The sequence below is a fragment of the Euprymna scolopes genome, chromosome 26 (genome assembly GCF_053919585.1).
Source record: "Euprymna scolopes isolate OS-2025 chromosome 26, ASM5391958v1, whole genome shotgun sequence".
NCBI lineage: Eukaryota > Metazoa > Mollusca > Cephalopoda > Sepiida > Sepiolidae > Euprymna > Euprymna scolopes.
Window position 1 is genome coordinate 67,627,638 of NC_136507.1, and position 25,231 is coordinate 67,652,868.

General features: G+C 31.2%; 1 protein-coding gene and 1 pseudogene across 4 annotated transcripts in view; one reads left to right on the forward strand and one right to left on the reverse strand.

Moving 5' to 3' along the window:
• The window catches only part of LOC145248141 (uncharacterized), a 568,735-nt gene that overhangs the window by 399,405 nt on the left and 144,099 nt on the right, over positions 1-25,231 (reverse strand). The gene's annotated exons all lie outside the window — the stretch shown is intronic.
• On the forward strand, positions 5,118-5,234 carry LOC145248412 (5S ribosomal RNA; annotated as a pseudogene).

A 25,231-nucleotide genomic window follows, 5' to 3' on the forward strand; every position in this document is an offset into this window, starting at 1 on the left:
ATATCATGAATTACTACATATATATATATATATATCATGAATTACTACATATATATATATATCATGAATTACTACATATATATATATATCAGGAATTACTACATATATATATATCATAAATTCCTACATATATATATATCATAAATTACTACATATATATATATATATCATAAATTACTACATATATATATCATAAATTACTACATATATATATATATATCATAAATTACTACATATATATATCATAAATTACTACATATATATCATAAATTACTACATATATATATATCATAAATTACTACATATATATGTATCATAAATTACTACATATATATATCATAAATTAATACATATATATATATCATAAATTACTACATATATATATCATAAATTACTACATATATATATATATCATAAATTACTACATATATATATATATCATAAATTACTACATATATATATATCATAAATTACTACATATATATATATATCATAAATTACTACATATATATATCATAAATTACTACATATATATATCATAAATTACTACATATATATATCATAAATTACTACATATATATATCATAAATTACTACATATATATATATATCATAAATTACTACATATATATATATATCATAAATTACTACATATATATATATATCATAAATTACTACATATATATATATATCATAAATTACTACATATATATATATATCATAAATTACTACATATATATATCATAAATTACTACATATATATATCATAAATTACTACATATATATATCATAAATTACTACATATATATATCATAAATTACTACATATATATATATCATAAATTACTACATATATATCAATCATAAATTACTACATATATATCATAAATTACTATATATGTATCATAAATTACTACATATATATGTATCATAAATTACTACATATATATGTATCATAAATTACTACATATATATATATCATAAATTACTACATATATATATATCATAAATTACTACATATATATATATCATAAATTACTACATATATATATATATCATAAATTACTACATATATATATATCATAAATTACTACATATATATATCATAAATTACTACATATATATATCATAAATTACTACATATATATATCATAAATTACTACATATATATATCATAAATTACTACATATATATATATCATAAATTACTACATATATATATATCATAAATTACTACATATATATATATCATAAATTACTACATATATATATATCATAAATTACTACATATATATATATCATAAATTACTACATATATATATATCATAAATTACTACATATATATATATCATAAATTACTACATATATATATATATCATAAATTACTACATATATATATATATTATATATATATATCAATGACACAAACTGTATGCTAAAATGTGACAAAGGTATGCGATGTAGTTATGTTTAATAACGAAAGAGGTTTAAAACTCTTTTAGTTATTCGAAATTTATAATTAAAACTAGTAGGAGAGGGCGCCCTGACTTTCTCGGTCGTAAAGTACGCTTAAATATATTTTAATTCACGCAGATTTCGTATTTATTATTACGGAGCCAATTCCCTCTTGAATATTATATTGTACCTAATATATAGTATTATTTACAAAAATTTTAAAGGAAATGCCTTTGGTGTCATCAGCTAAAATGGAAACCAAAACATTTAGCGCTCCAACAGCATCCCCTACCGTTTGAGCTAACCCGACAGATAAAGTTTTAAAATTTAATCACTTCAAGCCGTGAATGAATTTGAGCATGCGTAAAAGTAATAGAAATATGTCGGCAAGTTGAGATGAATATCTTTACATTTCAACTTGTCGACATATTTCTGTACGCAGTATTCATCCCCCCCCCCCCAAATATAACTTGTTATAAATTATTCTTGGTGTAAGATTACTATTTCCTGTTAATTTCAGTGTTATATGAGCAGTAGTTTAAGAGTTTATCGGTTAAATATTTACACACAGATAAACACACGTACATGCATCTACTGTTTTGTTTATGTAGATAAGATATTACGCACTTCCTACTTAGCTATCACTATATTTCTCATGTTCCCATCTATGTTGATTCATTGACTTTATAATCTTTCGCGAATGTTTCTGCAGACATTTAGAAAAAAAAAAAAGTGACCTTTTCTACTGATTTTCGTAAACAATTGTCTGTTGGCAGAATATAAATCCTTTAGACAGAAGTATTTCTTAGAGCCACGGACTTGTAATTTGGTAGGAATTTCATTCTGACTTATTTTACTAAGGTAATTATTACTCGCTATAAGCAGTCACAGAAACCATCATCAAAGCTTTCTCTTTGAGAACAGCCTGTGGTGTTAACTGGAGTCCGAGTCTCCCCAGATTTCCAGTAATCTCCACCTCTTTCGATAACCTTTGCAAAAGAATTTGTGTTATCGCAACAGCCGCTTACCATTGGTTTTCACAAGAATTTGGGTGGCAATAAGCCTCCCCAAAGTCCCAGTCCTCGTTGCACTTCTTCAGCGGAGGTCTGGCTAGCGCTTTCTCTCCTCGGTTTTTCCATCCTCCTTGACCCTCATTATTTGGTGTGGTGCCTGTTTATTGTGACACTCACAGAGAGAGAGAGAGAGAGAGAGAGAGAGAGAGAGAGAGAGAGAGAGAGAGAGAGAGAAGAAAAAAATTCAACTATACGATTTCAGTTTTCATGAATCCATGTGATGTTCCTGTGTGTTTTGTACCTGTAGTCGCTTCTGTGTCCAAGTCTATTATTATTATTATTATTGTTATTATTATCATTATCATTACTTAGTAGTTCCTGCTTATCAAGGCCCAGAAGTCACTCAAGGATAAGGGTTAATTAGTGATAGTGAGACAGCATGATCAGTGATGGTGGAACTTATGTAGGACGTACTTATTTAAAAGGACGGCCCAACAAGAACTTATTTACATCAGATTTGAAAACGACCATGTTATAGTCAGCTGGAAAGCAGAACATGGTATTGTGTTCCGCAGACAGACAGTTCTAGGAGAGAAACTGTTCATGGAATTTTCGTTTAGTTTTAGACACAGATAAAGGGCGATGGAAATTGTTGACGTTTGTTGTAGAAAGACCAGTGTTTGTTTCGAACGTTTTACAGGAGGGGGGACCATAGATTGGAGCTCAGTCGAGAATACTAAAAAAAGTAGCAATATAGCAGAAATAGACTCGCAAATTTATTTCCAGTTCTACGGGCCATTAAACACCCCTCTGACATTTTTAATCCAAGGTTTTACTGAAATTTAAGCCACGATTAAAAGTTAAAATTACACAGAAGTTATAATTTTTTTTTTATGTGACGTTTTTTTCTAAGTCGAAATCCTCGGAGAGCATTTGTGAAATATCACATAATAAAAATTCATAGTTGAGTTCTTTTAATTAAACCTTTGCTAGTGAAAACATCTTAGTATCAAATCCCTATAAGTATGTATAAAGTATCGCCATCGAAGATCAAGGATTGCGAGTCAAAAATTTCAAGACGTCCGCTCCCGTTGTATTCTAGCTGTGAAAAGAGCCCAGCTCCATCTCAGACTTTTTGAACGTAACACCAGAATCACACGATATCAAACCACGTCCTTGTATAACGTATATCAGGGAGTGCAACTTTGTTCGTGTCGTGGAGAGATGTCTGGAATTTATAAGCATCTGTTGGTCCAGCTTAGATCAAATCTGATTGGCAACACACCCTAAATTCGCTATGTTTTAATAACACGTTTTTCAATTTTGCTCGTTTCCCACAGAGTACAGAAAACAAAGTTGGCATAAGTCTTCACAATGTGAAAAGATCCAGCTTTCCGAAAATGCTCTTATTGCTGTGCTATCCTTCAATATAACAAAAAGGTGCGTGATAATAAAGCGTGCATTACTGAAGTCATGGGTACAGAAAAGTACACATTTTCTGGAGTTAAAATCCCCATTAAAAAGTCTTAAAATAATCAAAGTGTTCCTCAGTTATGATAATCTGTATAAGATTTATAGCATTCGTCTATGGATTACAACCAAAAGCAAACAATTCTCTACCTATATAAGAGCCAAGTACGTCTAAGGATAGAGTATTGTTGCCACATTTCGGCAGATGCCTCTTTCTCTTCCCCGCAACTTCTTTTTCACAAGAGAGACTTTGCGAGCCCGCCTCGGCTTTATCGTTATTTTCATTAAAAGTGTTCGTCTGAGCTCCGATCTTATGTCGCCCCTCGCCAAACTTTCACGAAAAACACTCGTCTATCTGAAAACACTATCAGTAATTTCCCCCACTCTTTATCTGTGCCTAAACCTAAACGTAGATTCCATGAAAAAGCTTCTTTCTTAGAACTGCACACCTGTGGAACTCTCTTCCGTTTGCCTGCTTTCCAGCCGAATACGATATGGTTGTCTTCAAGTCCAACGTAAACAAATTCTTAAGTAATCCAATTATTCAAATTTCCACTACTAAGGATTACTACAATATTGTCCCATTGAATACTGTACTCTCTTTAACCCTTATACTCGAGTGGCCTATGGGACTTGATAAGTGAAGACTCCTGTGTAAAAAAAAAAATACAAGAAATACTTGACAAGAAAAAAATTGATCACTAATATTCTTATTCAGATACTATATTTCGCATTTGCGTCTGGAGAGCGCAAAATATTTGCAATTACCGATATTAAGTTTGCCCTCAGTTTAATTAGAAGTTTTAGTTTTTCCGATCGAAATACATTGAGGTAGTAGTGCTAGCTTCTTTAGAAGATAGTACAAAAATTAAAACGAAAGTTGCACGAAGAGATGAGAGTGCAGAACGGTTATACCTTTAAAAGTTTAGGATCAATTGTTAGAGTAAAGTTACGACACTCAACATCATTATGTTGGATTTTTCATTTGCTGACAATGCTTTATCCGTTTAAATAATTGAAATTAGTTCTAAACTAGTATTTTAAGATAAAAAGGAAGTTGTTTTGTTAAGGAGCAAGAGTCAGAAGAGTTTCTTTCTTTTACAAAGGGTCACCACATATCGAGACTCTGAGATTACTCGCGGATTAGGGTTAATGTGTATATTGTAGTCATTGGGATAGTCATTATACGGCATAATCACGTTGACACACCGGTTCCCGTCAGATCACCGAAGTTAAGCAACGTTGAGCCTGGCTAATACCAGATGGGTGACCATTTGGGAATTCTAGGCGCTGTATGTGCTTTCCGCTTATCTCGGCATTGTTTCCAGTGGTCCTGAACCTCCGTTTGCCACTGGTATTCAGCAATGTTGACTCAGGAGAGGTGTGGTTGGAGATTGCGCAACTCTTGCCACAAAAATTTCACGCGCAGGCACTCTTACCGTGGGTATCTATAGTCTGTCAAGACTGAAGGAAGCCTTTTAAGTCATTGGGATAGTAGCGTAGTAATCGATTGTGATGGAAAATTTATATAAGATTACTTACGAGGACGGTTCAACAATATGTTGTTTAATGTTGAACTTAAAGACGACGATATTGTAGTCAGCTGGAAAGCAGGCCAACGGAACAGAATTCCACAGGCAAGCAGTTCTGGGAAAGAAGATTTTTTTGATGAAATACACTTTTAGGTTTGGGCACCGATAGAGCTTGGGTGAATTTATTGATAGTGATTTTGTCTAGACGGGTGTTTTTTTTTTGTGAAAGATTGACGGGGGGGGGAGACAATAGATTGAAGCTTATTCTAACTCCTGCCATGAAAATAGCGATAGAACAGAGGCAGGCTTGCAAAGTCTCTTCTGTGGGGAAGAGGTTACATAGAAGAGAAAGGGGTATCGCCTACTAGATTACGAAGTCGGTTTTGAACTGTCAAGGCAGGATAGGGTACCCCGAGCAGCTATTGCCAAGTTGTGGCAACAGTACTCCATCCTAGAACGTACTCGGCTCTTATCCAGGTAGAAAATCGCATCATCAGTGAGATATCTGCTGGAGCGATAGAATGATCTATATATTTTTTCTAGCGACCTTGGCAACGGATTTGATGTCTGTACTCCATTTCAGGACAGGAGTGGACTTATTTTACTAGAAGGTAATCACCGCTTATTAAATCCCAAAATACACTCAAGGATAATGATTAAGGAGTGCTGGGTAGACTGTGAGATAACACTATGATGATCGTAAATGTGGAATTTGGGTATGGTTTAATTATTTAAGAGGACAGCTCAACAAGAATTTATTTACATTAGACTTGAAAACGACCAGGTTATAGCCAGTCGTAAAGCAGTAAAATGTCAAAATAAAATCGTTTTTATTATCATTATACGAGGGGTGTTCCAAAAGTAATGTCTCCTATTTTTTTTTATTGAATTGTTATAACTAGACTTATGCATTCATGACGTGAAAGTCTAATTTCTGTTGCAGGTATTTGTAGGGTTAGACTCTAGGAAAGTAACCCCTGTCATTGATGCGCATCAGAAGAAGAGCGTCACTGATTAACTCCATGCAGAAAAAAATGAACCGATCAACATTTACCGGCACCTGTTGAACGTTACTAAGCCGATGCAGTTGATGTCGGAGCAGTTAAGGGATGAGTTTGTCGATTTCAGAGTGTCGACCAGCGATGTAAGTGGCAAGGAGCACAAAAGGTCGCTTTTTTTAATGGTACGAGTCCCATTCTCGTAGCTTTTCAGTTTTTTTGTAATTAAAAATTCGTATGCATTACTTTTGGGAAGACCATCGTGCATATCAGTGAAATTAAATAAACAACCTCTTTCTCACAGGAGAGATATTGCGAGTCTGTTTCTGCTTTATCGTTATTTTCATGGCAAGTGCTCGTCTGAGTTCTACTCTATGGTCCACCCTCGCCAAACTTTCACAGGAAACACTCGTCTAGCTGAAAAACACTATCACTAATTTCCCCTACTCTTTATCTGTACCTAAACGTAGATTCCATGAACAAAGTTTCTTTCTTAGAACTGCACGCATGTGGAACTGCCTTCTGTTTGCCTGCTTTCCAGCTGACTACAATATGGTTTTCTTCAAGTTCAACGTAAACAAGTTCTTGATGAGCCGTTCCACTTAAGTTAACAAATTTACCGAATTTCCATTGCTAATGATTACTGTATTGTCCAATTGACTACTGTACAATTTTCACCCTTATCCTCGAGTGCCCTCCGGGCCTTGATAAGTGGTGATGCCTGATGCCTATGTAAAAAAAAAATCATCAGAAAAACCTTATCTGGATTAATCAACGACTCGTCTAATCGGAGGTTCAACAATAACTATAAATGAGTTAATGAAAAGCTAATATAATAAACCGATAATAAATAATCGATGATGAATAATCGATAATAAATAATTGATAATAAATAATCGATGATAAATAATCGATGATAAATAATCGATAAGAAAGTAAAATAAAACAAAGAATGAAAAAAAATATTAAAAATATAAATAATAAAAAATAAAATACAAAACGCTAAAAATAAATATAATTTTCGATAGTTAAAGCATGTGACCTCTTCCTCTCCCCCCTAAAATATTTATCAGACATACCCACGCTCCCTCGCCTCCTCCCATACTTAGGAAATCAAACAGCCAAACATTGCGCGCATAAGTTATTAGCCAAAGAAAAGAAAAAGAAAAGAGGGCGAGAAAGGAGGCCTGGAAACTTTTACTGTTATAATTTCACTCTTACGAAGCGTCCTTCACTCTTTTTTTTTTTATTATTATAATGAAAAAATATACGCACATATGAACACACACAAGAGATTTAAGTTTATAGGAGGCAATAAAATGCAGAGATGTAATAGACAGACATAAACTGAAACAACTTAAGATATAATGCTGAACCAAGTTATGCAGTTTCACTTTATTGAGCCAATATATGCGTGTATATATATATATGTGTGTGTGTGTGTGTGTGTGTGCTAGCCTGGATGCCCAGCGTTGCCCGGGTGTTTGGAAGTGTGTTTTAAGCGAAAAATAAAAAGTGGTAGTAGGCAGGCAGGCAGGCTTGAATCCGTACCGTGAAGGAGGAAAATAATGTGAAAAAAAAGTAACGTAGGTTTAAATTAAGGCTAGTCAATCTAAAAGAGGGAATGACTTTCGAAAATATCGGCGAAAAAGCGACCCTTCTCGGGAGAAAAATACCCAGTGCAGAGTGAAGTATTTATTGTTTTGGGTCAATTTCGATATTTGTCGTCCGAAGGGTCGGGCTACAAAACAATACCTATATTGTGAAAATCCGTCGCCTCTGTCGAAAGTTTTAGGCAGACATGAAAACATACACACATGCATTTAAACAGACAGACGATATTTATAAGTGTAATACATGTATAATATATGTATATAATATAATACATACATGATATATATTATATATATTATACTAGCTTGGGTGCCCGGCCTTGCCCGGGTCTTTGAAATTGTGTGTTGAGCAAAAAAAGTTGTAGTAGGCAGGCTCGAACCTGTACTGTGAAGAAGGAAAAGAATGCGAAAAAAACAAACAAAAAAACATTACTTTTTGCTGTTGTGCCCATCGCCAAACCGGAAATGACGGAGGTTTAAATTAAGGCTAGTCAATCGAAAAGAGGAGATGACTTTCGAAAATATGGGCGACAAAAGCGACCATGTAGAAAAGTGCCCAGTTGAGGGTGGAGGAATTAATGTTTTTAGCCAATTGTGCGATATTTGTCGTCTAAAGAGTCGAGCTTATAAAGTTTTAGGCAGACAAACATACATACATGCATTTTAACAGACAGGTGGGATTTGTATGTATATATATATATATATATATATATATATATATATATATATATATATATATATATGTATGTATATATATATTTATTTATTTATTTATTATATATATCATATCATATTATATATATATCATATATTTATTATATATATCATATTATATTTATTATATATATATCATATTTATTATATATATATGTTTATTATATATATCATATTTATTATATATATATCATATTATATTTATTATATATATATATATGTTTATTATATATATCATATTATATTTATTATATATATATATGTTTATTATATATATCATATTATATTTATTATATATATATATGTTTATTATATATATCATATTGTATTTATTATATATATATATATATTTATTATATATATCATATTGTATTTATTATATATATATATTTATTATATATATCATATTGTATTTATTATATATATATTTATTATATATATCATATTGTATTTATTATATATATATTTATTATATATATCATATTGTATTTATTATATATATATTTATTATATATATCATATTGTATTTATTATATATATATTTATTATATATATCATGCTGTATTTATTATATATATATTTATTATATATATCATACTGTATTTATTATATATATATTTATTATATATATCATACTGTATTTATTATATATATATATTTATTATATATATCATATTATATTTATTATATATATATATTTATTATATATATCATATTTTATTTATTATATATATATATTTATTATATATATCATATTTTATTTATTATATATATATTTATTATATATATCGTATTATATTTATTATATATATCATTATATTTATTATATATATATTTATTATATATACCATATTATATTTATTATATATATATTTATTATATATATCATATTATATTTATTATATATATATTTATTATATATATCATATTATATTTATTATATATATATTTATTATATATATCATATTATATTTATTATATATATATATTTATTATATATATCATATTATATTTATTACATATATCTATATTTATTATATATATCATATTATATTTATTACATATATCATATTATATTTATTACATATATCATATTATATTTATTACATATATATCAGATTATATATACATCATCTTCTATATAATAATTTGATTGCAGAAATTCCCCTCTGGACGAAATTATGGTATGTCTACAATAACAGATGTCACATACAAATTTAGTCTGTCTAAACTTTTACCCACCATCTTATGTAACTTTTGAACGCCGTTACAGACACATTTATTCGTTTTAATAAAAATCTTATATTTTCTACGAGTGACATCATTACGGCTGCCAAGATCTAAAGACGAAATTATCCCCTCTAACTGAAAATTCTTCCCGCTCTCCCAGATAGGACCGGGTACTTCTATAACCATTATAACTATATTGACCTGACCCCCTTATTAACTGGATTGCACGCTCACAAATACCATTACACTTTGTTATTCGAAAATAATGATTTCTCCCCCATGACATTCTGCCTGTTCTCATTGGCTGCAACAATGGCATTCTATTATTCTGGATTATACACAAACATACAAAAAATAATATCGCAGCCCTAAATCTCTACGGCCGTTCAATTACCACGCATGGTTATAAATAATGCATTCGGCTTAAAGTTACACACACCATTCCACATTAGTTGGATTACCATTATGATTTCACTTATCACCGGTTATGGTTAGATTAAAAAATCCTTTCTTTATATCATATCCAGAGTTAGCGTCCTATATTTAGCTCAACCAGCGGGGGTACCCGGCGTTGCCCGAGTGTTTGTTTCCGGGACGGGGGGGGGGGAGTTTTAAAAAATGTTATGGTAGTTAAGTAGGAAGGATCAAACCCGGAGTCATGAGTAAAAGTAGGAAAATAAAGTGTGAAAAAAACCCAAAAAGAACATCTGCAACGTTAACAGTTCGGCCACCAAGAAAAGTCCATTCCAGTTGTTTAGGAAAAAAAAAAAAAAAAAAAAAAACGACTACGGTAGGTCGGCGCGAACGTGAAAATATAATGTGAATTGTCCAGCGCGCTAACCACTACGCCACAGAGCACTGCAGCTTAGTTTAGTGATTTTAAATAACTTCACATGAAAGAACTACGAAGCCAAACCGGTGTTCTCTTCTCAACTGTTCCTTGTGAACGATCCCCAAACGGTGTTAAGTGGTGGCAGGGGGAGGAGGAATTTATTAGAGAGAAAATATTTTACCACTTCCATTGATCTTAACCGATTTTGGCCGTGACTTCTCAGCAGAAAAAGTATAGAAATCTTAGATTATCGAGGAATTTGAGAAATAATAAGCCTATAACACACCTCAGATATTGTTCTGCCGTTTGTGCATATTATATTTGCATGAAATATCTTGATTTTTAATCCTATTAATGTCAAAATCAGACGGGAAAAAATGAGTTCATTTTATTTATATAGAGATTACATTTTAGCCAACTCGAAAACATAAAAAAATACTTATGAAGACAAAATTTATAATCCACATTTTTTATATTTTTTCTTTTTTTTGGGGGGGGGATAGGTGAGGTTCATTATTTATAAATGTACACTAACATATTTTTTGGTTTTTCCATAAAAAAAAAATAAAAACAGGGATTCCAACGAGGGTTGCAAAAATCGTTTCTTCGCTAACTACGCATGCGCGTCTCGCATTCTTTCTCAATGTGGCTTAAATACGAATAAAACACGACTTTCGATTACGCCGCCATGGACCAGTGGATAAAGGGGCCGAGTGGAAACATACGGGTTTCAGGTTCGCGCCAATGTAACGAAGTTTTTTTGCGGGTGGGAGTTAACATTGAAACAGGTTTATTTATGAGCTTTTTTGTTCGCTTCTTCTATATTTTCCTGTTTATATCTCTAGTTTTATTTTTGGTCAATATCCTTAACACAACACCTCTACACAGCAGGGCAACGCCGGGTAACCCCGCTGCATAACGTGTTTCCTTATTTTCAGTACGTGGAACATGTCGTGTTTTTTCCTCAGTTTTGGATTAAAAGAGTTTCATTTATTTTTGTTTTTTTTTGTGTTGTTTTTATTTTTATTCCTTTTTTATCTAATTGAAACAAAAAGCCTTCATTTGTTTTTGGGGTGGTTTTGGTTTGTTTTTGGAGTTTATTTTGATTTTCTATTTTTAGGGGGGTTACGGTGATACATGAAATCATTGCAGTAATTAATAAAGAAAATAATCAATGAGAAATACACGGAAGAAGTTTCGTTTCATTCCATTAGGTTAGGATTCCAGTTCTTAAATTAAATTTCTGCTTCGTAATAAAACTGTGAAACTATTTTTAAGAACGGAAGTCGGTAATCAACCAGTCAACATCACCACAGCTTCAACGGCTAAATGGATTTTTATTTTTCCCCCCATCTCTCTCTCTCTCTCTCTCTCTCTCTCTCTCTCGCCAATTTTTTTTCTCTTTTTCCCTCGGTACTATTTTTTACGGCCGGGGGTTGCTTAATACCCTTATTACACCAACTCTCTCCACCCATTCAGGACATTCCGATAGCCATTCTTACCATGAAGAGTTGGTAGTGTCTATTCCAAAAGCCGTTCTTAACATGAGGACGTTAGTGGTTGAGCAGCAACAATAACAACAACCCTACTTTAAAGTTTTTGAGAGGGAGCACGGTTAGCGGGTAATGCTTTTATATATATATATATATGTGTGTGTGTGTGTGTGTATGTATGTATGTACTAGAATGGAAAGATGCAAGCATGAAAAGTAATATGGTTAAGCTTAAATATAGAAAAAGTAAAGCTTTAGTTATAAAACTGGAAAAGAAAAGGACAAGATATTCTAGTAAACAAACTAATAAATTTATAACTTAAAATGTTGCAGCATGCGGTATTGACTGTATAATGTCATATATAGAATTCAATGCAGACTACCGTGTTTAAATGATAGCATATTATATATATAGGAGATATCGCATATGTAGGAGATATATAATATATACATTATATAATATATATATTATATAATGTATATATTATATATGTTATATAATGTATATATTATATATGTTATATAATGTATATATTATATATGTTATATAATATATATATTATATATGTTATATAATATATATATTATATAATGTATATATTATATTATATAATATATATATTATATAATGTATATATTATATTATATAATATATATTATATAATGTACATAATATATATTATATAATGTATATAATATATTATATAATGTATATATTATACATATAATAGAGATTATATATATATATCTTTTATATAGATTATATATTATATAATGTATATATTATATAATGTATATATTATACATATTATAGAGATTATATATATCTCTTATATAGATTATATATCAATTATATGTATATTATATATTATATATATTATATCACATATATTTTATATTCTATTATATATTTATATTATAGTTTATTTATTATATATTATAATTTATTTATAATATATATCGTAGATATTGTATTATATATATATATATATATATATATATATATATAAACTATTTTACATGTCTATTGTTATTACTATGTACGCGTGTGTTCATACAACAGGAGCCGCATTACTGTTGTATTTTCGTGTCATTTTATTGTCTTGGCTCGCTTGCATTGTTTATATTTTTAACCCTCTTGAAATGTATTCCTTGGTTTATTTTTCTTAAGAGTTTCTCATTTATTTGCATTCATTTGAAAGCCAGTGGATTGGGACTAAACGAAAAAGGATTGTCTTTTGCAATGAATAGAAAAATTGCTGCGTCGGCCATTTTTATATTTTAATTAAAGTTTCCTTTGTTCAGCTTTGCCTGTTCTACTTTGCTCGTTCGTTGTACCCTTTCAGTCTCAACATAATACAATTTATACTTCCTTTGCTTTTTTTGCCTTCTCCGATTCTCTTTAAATAATTCTATTACTCTTCTGAAGCCAAAAAATAACCAAAACTGAACACTTTGGGGTTTTATATATTTTATTGGTTTTATTCGACTTTATTCTATCTCTTTGCTATGTCTTTTGTTAGTCGTTACTTAATATTTCGCTTTGTTCTTTAAGTGCTGCTTGCTTTATATATTTTTATTTTGTTCTTTATACATTTCTTTCTTTTGATACTCATTTATACTGTAATACATTTTTTTTAGTAAACCGTTGACAACTTCCTTAATTAACTCTAGTGTGAGTTTGTTTGGTGTTTAATTCTGTAATTATGTGTTTTCCTCGTTATTGAATTATGTAATTGTTTTCCTATTGCTGCAATTTATTTTTATTTTACTTGTTTAATTCTTCAATTATTTATTTTCTTCGTTATTAAATTCTGCAATTCTTTCCGTTAGTTACGTCTACAATTCTTTATTTTGTTTGTTGTTTGTGTGTAATTTTTAGTTTGTTATTTAATTCATTTCTTTATTCAAGTCCGAAATGTTCCTTTATTTGTGTTTATTCTTCATTATTAAATTTTAAAAAATCTTCATTTTCCCTGTAATTAAAGTTTAAAATCCTTTTTTTTCTGAAATTAAATTTTGAAGTTCTTTTCCTTTTTTCTGTTATTTCATTTTGCAATTCTTTTATTTTTTGTTATTTAATTTTGCATTAAAAAAAAGTTTTTTTTATTTAATTTTGCAATTTTTAAATTTTTTGTCATTTAATTTTGCAATGTTTTTATTTTCTGTTATTAAATTTTGCAATTCGTTTATTTTTTGTTATTTAATTTTGTAATTCTTTTATTTTTCTGTTATTTAATTTTGTAATTTTTCTTTTTCTGTTATTTAATTTTGTAATTTTTCTTTTTTTTTCTACTATTTGTTTTTCTTATTAAATTTTTAATTCTTTTTTTTCTATAATTAATTTTACAATTCTTGTTTTCCTGTTAGTTAATTTTACTATTCTTCCTTTTTTCTTGTTAGTTAATTTTGAAATTCTTTGGTTTTTATATCGCTATTTTATTATTTAATTTCTGTCCGTTATTCAATTATCTTAGTTTTATTCGTTATTTAATTCTATCATATTTGTTCGTTATCCAATTCTGTAACATTTGTTCGTTATTTAATTTTCTAATTTTTGTATGTTATTTAATTCTATAATATTTGTTCGTATTTTAATTTTCTAATTTGTATATGTTATTTAATTTTCTAATATTTGTTCGTCATTTAATTTTCTAATTTTTGCATGTCATTTAATTCTCAAATATTTATTCGTATTTTAATTTTCTAATTTGTATATATTATTTTATTTTCTAATTTTTGTATATTATTTAATTCTGGAATATTTGTTCGTTATTTAATTTTCTAATATTTGTACGTTATTAAATTCTATAATATTTGTTCGTCATTTAATTTTCTAATTTTTTTATGTTATTTAATTCTGTAATATTGTTTCGTCATTTAATTTTCTAATATTTGTATGCTATTAAATTCTATAATATTTGTTCGTCATTTAATTTTCTAATTTTTGTATGTCATTTAATTCTATAATATTTGTTCGTTATTTAATTTTCTAATTTTTGTATGTTATTTAATTTTCTAATTTTTGTATGTTATTTAATTCTCTAATATTTGTTCGTCATTTAATTTTCTAATTTTTGTATGTTATTTAATTATGTAATATTTGTTCGTTATTTAATTTTCTAATTTTTGTATGTTATTTAATTATGTAATATTTGTTCGTTATTTAATTTTCTAATTTTTGTATGTTATTTAATTCTGTAATATTTGTTCGTTATTTAATTTTCTAATTTTTGTATATTTAATTCTCTAATATTTGTTCGTTATTTAATTTTCTAATTTTTGTATGTTATTTAATTCAATAATATTTGTTCGTTATTTAATTTTCTAATATTTGTATGCTATTTAATTCTGTAATATTTTTTCGTTATTTAATTTTCTAATATTTGTTCGTGATTCAATTATTTTCTTTTTGTTCATCGTTTTAATCTTCTAATTTTCGTGAATATTTAATATTAACAGCGTTTTTAGTCATTATTTAACTTTGCACGTCTTGGTCATGTTTCTTATTTATTTCTACAATTATTTATGCATGCTATTTTCTTTTATTTGCTTCGTTTTTCTATTCTGTAATTCTTGGTTTCGCTCTTTATTCTTTAAATATACAATATAACGCTACAAGTTTACAACTATCCATGAATAATTTGAAAAATACAGATTTAACAGATTATAAATAAGGCCGCTTAGATCTAATTGCCATCCTCATAAGCGTTTCAATACTTAAAGTTATTTATGTTTTCAAATATTTATTCTGCGCATATTCGGTTGTTTTGTAGAGAAACTGTTGTTTTTGACCTTGTAGAATATAATTGAAAGGGAAAGTAAAAAAAGAAAAGAAATCGAAATGTTTTGCGCATTTTAAGTCAGAAACTAGACAAAAAGAATCAACCATATGAAAATGTGTTCTGTTTCCATTTTGGGGCAGAGATTTTCTGCCCAAACTTTATCCCTACAAATAGAAAGTGACCCTCCGAAAATGCCACCCGGGAAATCGTTAATAAAATTCACGATCTTTGTTTCAACAGAACCATATTTGGTACAAATAAACTTCAGTTTATCTAACTTGTCCATCGAGTTTTAGTGATGAATGTCCAACAGTTTGGCTCTATTCCTCCTCCCTTTTAAGCCTTATGCCATGTTTGAGACTGTGCGAAGCAATTAAATAAGCACACTTCCGGTTTTGTCTGAATGTTCTACCAAGTTGAAGTCCACTTTGACATGATTCTAGCCACCTATTGGCTATCTTGTTCAGTCAGACCCTTATTGCGGATGACCCGTTTCATCCATGAAAGAGGATTTGAATGAGAGATGTTTCTGGTAGTCTGAGGTGTTCCTACTGGAGAATGCTGATGTGTCTGATCGCTGTTATTTTATGTGCCTTTTAAGTGTTCCCTCCGCGGGTAGTAGGCCATACATTTAACAGACTTTATATCTAACATTACTGCAACTAGGAAGTTGATAACTTTTCTTCTTTTTTTATTGAAATCACCCGAGACAAGGCGTGAAGCCAATCGATATAAGCAACTAACAAGAACAGAAGATGATCATTGAAAAGACAGAAGATGCCCACTGATCTTAGTCTTGAAACGATCAAGGCAGAATTTGCAGAACTTTTGTTCTACTGACTGCTTTCCTCCTAACAAGGAGGAAAGCAGTCAGTAGAACAAGAGTTCTGCAAATTCTGCAGTTCTTCAAAAGCTACTGGAATAGGAAGCTGTATTACATTGGGCTATCAAAAACATTGACTTGATAGAGACCACTAGAATAATGAATCAAACGAGCTGAAATAAAGGAAGCAGGGAATAGATCAGACGATTCTGAAGAGCACATGCCATAATAGTATCTATAAAAAAGACAGACTAATGACATCACGTCTGTGAAAGGAAGGGCGTAGAGAAGAAGTAAAAGGTAGGGCCAATCAAATTCCAGATACGTTTCTGCATCTAATCAAGAACCCTCAAATGGCCCGGGGATTCATTGGCCAAAATATAATAATATTCTATGCATGGTCTGAGAGTAGACGTGTAGAGATGAAGAACAAGCAACTTCGAGAATCTGTAGAAGTTTGGTGTCAGTTACTTACGGATGAATCTCATTTAAAAAATCAGAAAAAAAAGACTATTTGCCAGTTTCGCGTCAGGTTTTTAAGAAATCCCCGGTAGGACTATTGTACGTGGAGAGAGGGTAGGGATTTAACATTCCTAAATATTATAATAATAATAATAAAAGTATAAATTGCACGGAAACAGACGGTTCTCCGTGTGTGGGCGTATTATGTCGAAAAGCTTCACAGCTTCATAAGCAAAATATTATCTGTTGTTCATCAAGGCCAACCCCCAAAAACAATAGACACCTTCTGGCGCCGACAATACACTCTCGAGACATTGTCCAGGCCTAAAGTTGGGGAAAGAACGCAAAGTCAAGAACAAAAAATAAAAGAATAGAGTTTGTATTTGTATTTTGGGAGATACAAAAAAAAAGTATAATTCTATTAAAGTAAAGACCTTCATTTAAAATTAACACATAATGGCTGACAAATTATCTCAATGGGGTAGACTTAGTGGTTATAAATATTTCGAGTCTAGAATTAGTAAGGAATTTTTTATTTATTTATTTATTTATTTATTTATTTTTTTGCAAGGGAAAAAGACTTTTATTGAAATACACACACGCATGTATAATTTAAATTCAATAAAACACAAAATTTATGACATCATTAATATCTAATAATCATACACCCAAAATTTAAACACTCAAAAATATTTCCATATGTACACGTGTTTCGGAAATACAAATTATTTATCACTTTTATGAAGGATTGTCTCAATATGAAGGGTTTCCCCTAAATTGACCAAGCACCAATTACAGAACAGATACTACCCGGCCTAAAGCGATCCAATAGTTTCGCTTTATTTATACGAAAAAGACAAACATACAGCCGGCACGAAAGCACGGTGGAAATTTTGTTTAATTCGATAAAAAAAAGAGACGGTGTCCATTCGCGAATCTGAAATATTACGCTCTGGGAAGTATGCGAAAACGTCTTGCGAAATCTAACTGACGCGAGAAGCCTCACCTAAAAAGCCTTTTGTGGACATACACAAACGCTCGCGTCCATTTTTCCCTTTATATAATAGACTAGCGGGGGCACCCGGCGTTGCCCGGGTGTTTGGAGGTGTGTGTGTGTGTGTGTTGGGGGTAGACTAAAACAACCCTGCTTAAAAAAAAAACAAAAAAAAACGTTGACTGGGTGTTTGGAAGTGTAAAAGAAAAAAGTGTTAGTAGAAAGGTAGGCTTGAACCCCGAACCTTTGACGCGGAGGTGGAAAAAAACCTGCAACATAACCATCTCGACCATGGGAATAGATGAATTGATAAGTATGTTAAGTTGACGTTTATAAAGCGAAATTAATAGGTGCGAAAACATTAAGTCGCGTGATGTTTGACCTAGTTTTGCGCTGGAAGCCAGTTTCTGTTTTCCTCGCTACGCTGCGATCAAAAATATCTCGAAAATAGCTTAAAGTCGAGTAAATTAAAGATAGCTGCGCCCAGAGTTCCTTAGTCGTAGATATTATTACTTAGACATCATATAAAAAGTTTTAAGAAGGAGCGAGCCAACCGAGAATCACGACCAGAAAGCCTTTTGTAGACATACACAAAAAGCGAACACACATACATATACACATTTTCGCTTTTATATATATAGATAAAGGGTTTGTATATTTAACGATTTTCTTCATTATCACATCTTTTTAGCATCCGTTATATACATACACACACAAACATGACAGAAAAGAATAGACACTAAGAAAAATATTTTTTCGTAAGATTAATATATGCTTATCTATATATAAAAGCGAATGTGCATGTATGTATGTATGTGTGTGTGCGTGCGTTTGTATGTCTCGCAAAAACTTACGACACGGGTCACGGATTTTCACGAGATTGTTATCATTTTTAAGCTTGATCCTTCGTCCGACAAACATCGAAAAATTGGCCAAAAACATTAATTCCTACACCCTAAAATCATCAGTTGTCTAGAGGGGGTCAGCAAAAACCGTCCTCTCATGACAAGTTCGCTTCTACGCATGCGCAAATGACGTCGGAACATGATTTAGTCTAAATATTAAAAAAAACGACCTAATTTGTCAACGTCGTCTTAGCTCAGTTCATTAGAGCGCGGCCTCATTATGTAAAGGTTGTGGTTTTGAATCGGGGTGTGAGATGTCTTTTTTTTTTTTTTTGTTTTTTTTTCAATTTTTAAAGGTTTAATATTGAAACAGGGTTATTTAAACCATTTTTCACGTTCTGTGTTTTTTTTTTCAGCTTTTTTAAAGAAGTTTTAACGTTCGTTTTTCTGTTTTTTCCCATCAAATTCGCGTTTGTTTTTTTATTTTTACATTTAACAGCGTTCGTTTGCCTTACGTTAGTTTATTTGTGTTTTTTTTCAGATTTTTTAAAGTTTTAACATTTATTTTATATAAAATATTTAATAATTTACTATTTAACATTTAAAAATATTTACTTCGCTTATTCTTATGTTTTGATTAACACCCCCCTACCCGAGCACACACACCTCTAAACACCCGGGCAACGCCGGGTAACCCCCCGCTAGTTTATATATAAAGATAAGAATAATGCTGAAATAACTTAGATGCAATTTAATGAGATACACTAACATTGAAGCATGCCAAGAACCAAAGGAGCATCAGACCTATCAGAATTTCTGCGAGGACGAATCTTGGATCAACATGAAGGTGGTCTTACTCAACGCAAAATAGCAAGAAATCTTTCAATACCTCTTTATACTGTTAATAGAGAGATCGTACAATTCACAAGAGGACATAACGTGCACAAACCCTCATCCAGGTCATCCTGGGCCCCTGAAAAAACTTTGAGTCTTGTGAAAAAAAAAATAATGATGAAGAGGATCATCGGTGCAAAACCTCTGACATTCCAATACAAGCTGATGTCAGTTCCAAAACACTGTCAGATATCTTCACAAGAAACGCAATATCAGGCACAGAAAAGATTGGGATCGTAAGATGGTGGAAAGACCTATGACCTTTGAACCAATGACATTTTCTCTGATGAGTCACGATTTGCATTATTTCCCAACAGTGAAGGAGTATGGGTATGAATGCTCACTCAGCAAGAGTTTGACTTAAAAAGACTGCAGTCAACGCTAAAACATGAGGTTTTCTCGGTTATAGTATGAGGTACAATTTGAAGTGATGGTCGCTCAGACTTGGTGGATTGCAAAGGAAACGTCAATTCTGCTAAATATATTTCAATGTTACATAAAGTATTCCTACCAATATTCTCAAGTGTTAAAATGAACCAAATTAACTCCTTTGTTATAAAAAAAAATAAAATAAACGGAGCTCTTTGTAACTCTGCTAGAGCGACATCACATTGACCGAGCCAAAATAGTATTACTAAATTTCCATGGCCAAGTCAGTCTCCGAATATGAACCCAATTGAAAACTTTTAGGGTATATTAGACCGATACTCTCGCAAAAAAAAAGACATTTTTTTAAAACCTGAACTTTTAGCATTATTGCGTCAGACATGGCAGAAATTTCTCAAGATTATATTCGTCAAATGAATGCGATGGCTAGAAGGGTGCTAGCCTTAAAAAAAAAACAGTAAAGGGAATGCCAACCAAGTATTAGTTATAAAATTTGTGACCATTTATTTTGGATTTTGTTCTATAAATTATGTTTATTGAAATAAACTGTTTCTATGAATATCTATTCTTTTCTGTCATGCTTATATATATATATATATATATATATATGTGTGTGTACTCCTATAAATTTGACATTTTGTATATTGATATTCATATTAAAAAAACTTTTTTCTATTTATTTAGAAAGAAAATACAACTTTGTTATATATGGGTCGTGGAATCGCATTCATCTGCAAAAGATCTAGCTAATTTGCATATTCTTTTAAACATTCATTTTTATTAATTCCCTATTAGTTTTTTTTCAGTTTTCTTATGCGATGATCATCTTTAGTTAACTATTACGTGTAATTATATTCATGCAGATATTCTACATGATTTATACTTGTGTAAAAAATTATAATAAACACAAACATCTTTCTATATATATATATATATATATATATATATATATATATATATATATTTATGTATGCGTATATGTATATTTGTTAAAAGCTTTTGCCTACCAAACTCCTGTCAGTTTTCGGTCTACAGACATGAAACTTACTATATACAGTATTCGAAATTATGCGAAACTTTATATCTGGGTTTTAGCCGGGGAAAATCGATGCAAAGGTGTGAAAATTAAAGAAATGAAATTCACCAAGTGAAAGTCGAATGACGGCATTACGAATATGCATGGGTAACGTAACATCTATTGGTTCATATTTTAATTTTTAGCCTTACAGCAAACATGTTTTCATCGCTCAGACATTAGCGTCAAAGGTAAAGTAAATCGTAAGCTAAACGTTTTAGTTTCGATTCTCTGTGGTGGCGTAAGAGTCATTTCTTTTTTTTTTTTTTAACTTTTTAAATTATTGCTACATATTGGGTCCAATATAATATAGTAATAAATACAATATCTGCATTAATAAAAATATATTTAAGCGTATTTTACGACCGAACAATTCCGGGCGGACTGATAGCATATATAACATTGTTAAACTAACAAAGCCTTGCTTAATTAAACCTTTTTTTTTTTCGATTTTTCTAATGATATTTTTGTGTTAAATAAAATAAAATTACTATAATATCCTAATGTATCATGAAAGTTTTCGATTCTTCTTCAAATTATCACAAAATTAAACAAAAATTAAGCTATCTACATCAAAACTTAAACTACCATTAATAATATTGCATATTAAACCAGTAATACTATATTGAAATACTTAATGTAATACAATTTTTTCCCGTGACATTAATCCTGATATGACGGAATTTTAACTGTTAATATATTTCTTGAAACAGTATGAAAATGTTCTCATGGCGATAAAGTGACTACACGCGCTTGCTTCACAACAAGGTTTTTAATTTCTCTAGCTCTTTTTTTTTTCATTTGATGAGGTTCAGAGAAAACAAAAAGATCGCGAATTGTAGTGAAAAGGGCATGAGTGAATTTTTAGCCAATTATTAAATCGATATATTTTTTTAAACTACAGTTATATTCTGTTCGTATTATTTGGATTCATCGGACTACTGTTCTCATCTTGAATGTCATTTTCACAACGTTTCGGTCGATGTAACCTCTGACCTTCTTCATGCGTATCTTAGCGAACTCGGGAAAGTTTCTGTGGTACTCAGAGAACCTGGGCTTGACCATTACTCCTGATCTTAAATGGAACACGTACATCAAATCTGTTGCCAAGGCCGCTGGAAAAATGGTGGGATCTTTCTATCGATCCGGTAAATATCTCACTGCTGATGCTATTCTCTATCTATATAAGAGCCAGGTACGTCCAAGGATGGAATACTGTTGCCACATCTGGGCAGGAGCTGCTAGAAAGGACTTGTCCTGCCTTGATAGAGTTCAAAATAGACTTCGTAGCCTCGAAGGAGATGTCCTTTTCTCCTCCTTGCAACCTCTATCTCACAGAAGAGATGTTGCGAGTTTGTCTCTGATGTATCGTTATTTTCATGGAAAGTGTTCGACTGAGCTTCAATCTATGGTCTCCCCTCGCCAAACTTTCACAAGAAACACTCGTCTAGCTGTAAACACTATCAATAATTCCCCCACTCTTTATCTGTGCCTAAACCTAAACGTAGATTCCATGAACAAAGCTTCTTTCTTAGAACTGCACGCCTGTGGAATTGTCTTCCGTTTTCCTGCTTTCCGGCTGACTACAATATGGTTGTGTTCAAGTCTAACGTAAATAAGTTCTTGATGAGCCGTTCCATATAAGTTATCAAATTTACCAAATTTTCATTACTAATGATTACTATATTGTCCAATTTCTACTGTACACTCTTTAACCCTAATCCTTGAGTGGCCTCTTGGCCTTGATAATGTGGTGATGCCTATGTAAAAAAAAAGTGTATATTTCGGAGAGTCAGAGGAAGCAGATCTGAAAAAGTCTGTCTCTGATTATCCGAGAATATAGATCGTCAAATATCTTGTGGAGACGACGAGATAGCAATAAATGACGATTTAAACTATAGCAAAACAGAGACACTCACCCTCCTTCTAAGGATAAGAAACGATGACGCGACTTCGACCGCGGAAAAAATTGGTGACTGAATAAAACCTATTTGTCCAGAAAGAAATGAGACTTGCGTCAGTTGCTGTGCATTGGGAGAGGTTTTGTTCCAGATGCGATAAACGGCGGACACGAACCACTAAGTGGTACAACCAAGGGACACGAGAGCAGGATATAAAAGGTACGTTTGGTTTCGTGTTTATAAATCCCTCCGGAGGGTTGATTTGCTGTAATTAGGAACATTGACGCAATGTGACACTAAGAGTACCCAATCTTTCATTGACAGGTTAAAAAACAAAAAAAACGGTATTTAAAATTTAGAGAACATAGACCATTTCGCCTCCCCATTTCCTTGTTCTCACAGAAGATGCGCTGCGAATTCATACTTATATAGTAACCACTCGACTGAGTGCCAATCTATGATCTCACTCTGTAAAACTTTCGCAACAAATACTCGTCGACAATTTTATTCAGTCTTTATCCGTGCCTAAAACTAAAACAAAACTTCCATAAGTAGAATTTCTTTGATAGAACTAACCCTCTGTGTAACACAATATCATCGAGCTGCTTTCCAGTTGACTATAACATGGTGTTCAAGTCTAATATAAATAAGTTCTCGCTGAACCATCCTCTCACATAATTAAACCGGACCCAAATTTTGTTTGTTTTTACATGGGGTCCACCACTTATCAAGGCCCAATGGCCACTCGGGGATAAGGGTTATTGTGTGTACAGTAATCAAAGGGATAGTGTAGCAATAGTATTGGAGAATTGGTAAAGTGTCATTACTTGGGGGGAGGTTCATCAGGAATTTGTTTGTGTTGGACTTGAAGACATCCAGGTTGAAGTCGGGAGGGAAACGGGCAAGCGGAACAGCGTTCCACATGTGTGCAGTTCTAAGAAAGAAACTTTGTTCATGGAATCGACGTTTTGATTTAAGTTCCACCATTACTGGTCATCACGGTGTTGTCTCATCGTGTACCAAACACTCATCAACTCTTATCGGAGAATGGCCTCCGGAGCTTGATATGTGGTGACCCCAACCCAAATGAAAAACAATGGATAACTCCTGTAAAGGTACTTGCTTGGGGAGTCTATTGGTTGACAAGGATTACGGTATTCTTTATCATACCTCTTCTTAATCGGCATTGCTTTAATCCAGTAGTAAGCAGACATTGAAGACAATTAGATAATGTCGGAAAGGCAGAGTGCAACACCATACAACACCTGGTATAGCTAAATGGTCATGTGATTAGTAATGATCAGGTTCACCGTATCTTAACGTCGATGCCCTAACGGAAACCGGGATATCAACGTGATAATGCCGTGGATATGCATTTCATGTAGTATGTAGAATATTAACTTTTAGTTCCTCTTAATATTGCTAAGGAAATAAAAACAATATTGAACCGGATTAAATATGTTTTTCAGAAGCATGTGCTTCGGACCAATTTTAAGAACATGGGCCGGTTTACTTCAGTTAATTGTAGAGAAACAAAGTTAAATATTAGAACTGGGGAAACTAAAATACAATGCGCTGTTTTATTAATGGTCACCGCTTTATGAGGCTCGAGATCTACTCGAGGATCAACAGTAAAATAATTGTTAGTTGAACAATGATCGTTTTCACTAAATGATTCAATATATGACTTAAAAAAACTTATTCATGCTGCAACATGTC